Here is a 655-nt window from a genome sequence, read left to right as displayed (position 1 = left end):
CCCAGCCCCAGCCCCTTGGCAGCGGAATGGGCTGAGCCGCGCGCGCCTCTTGCTCCCCAAAGCCTCCAGGGCTGTGTGCGGCGGTGCCAAGGCTGCACCCCGCCTCAGCACTGCCACGTCCTCCGTTTGGCAGAGCCGCACGATTCACTCCCAACCCGGCAGACTCCCAGGTGACAGTGACCTTAGGGCTGTGCCAGCAGAGCCGGGCTTTGCAGTGTCAGGCGCCCAGCCAGGAGCCAGCGGGCAGGCTGGGACGAGCTCCACGTTCAGTCCCGTAACGGTAACTTCAGCACCGGGCTCCCTTCCCCTGCCCGCCACGGCCGGGCTGCCATGGCCGCGGTCCCCGGGGAGCAGGGTCCCCAGGGGGAGCAGGGTCCCTGGGGACTGGAGCAAACGCTGACCCCAGGGACATGAGCTCCTCCGCGGCGCTGGGGCCACTGCACAGAGCGCCCAGCGGCTTTGCCTCCGCTTTCCCTGCCCAGGCAAGAATCATGGAATGGTTTGGGTGGGAAGGGACCCCCAGGGGTCACCCAGCCCAACCCCCCTGCAGGAGCAGGGACACCTTGAACCACATCAGGTTGCTCACAGCCCCATCCAACCTGGCCTGGAATGTTCCCAGGGATGGGGCCTCCACCCCCTCTCGGGGCAACCCCTG

Source organism: Egretta garzetta, unplaced genomic scaffold (genome assembly GCF_000687185.1).
Source record: "Egretta garzetta isolate BGI_Z169 unplaced genomic scaffold, ASM68718v1 scaffold261, whole genome shotgun sequence".
NCBI lineage: Eukaryota > Metazoa > Chordata > Aves > Pelecaniformes > Ardeidae > Egretta > Egretta garzetta.
The sequence above is the reverse complement of the archived record's forward strand: the minus strand, read 5'-3'. Positions refer to the sequence as shown.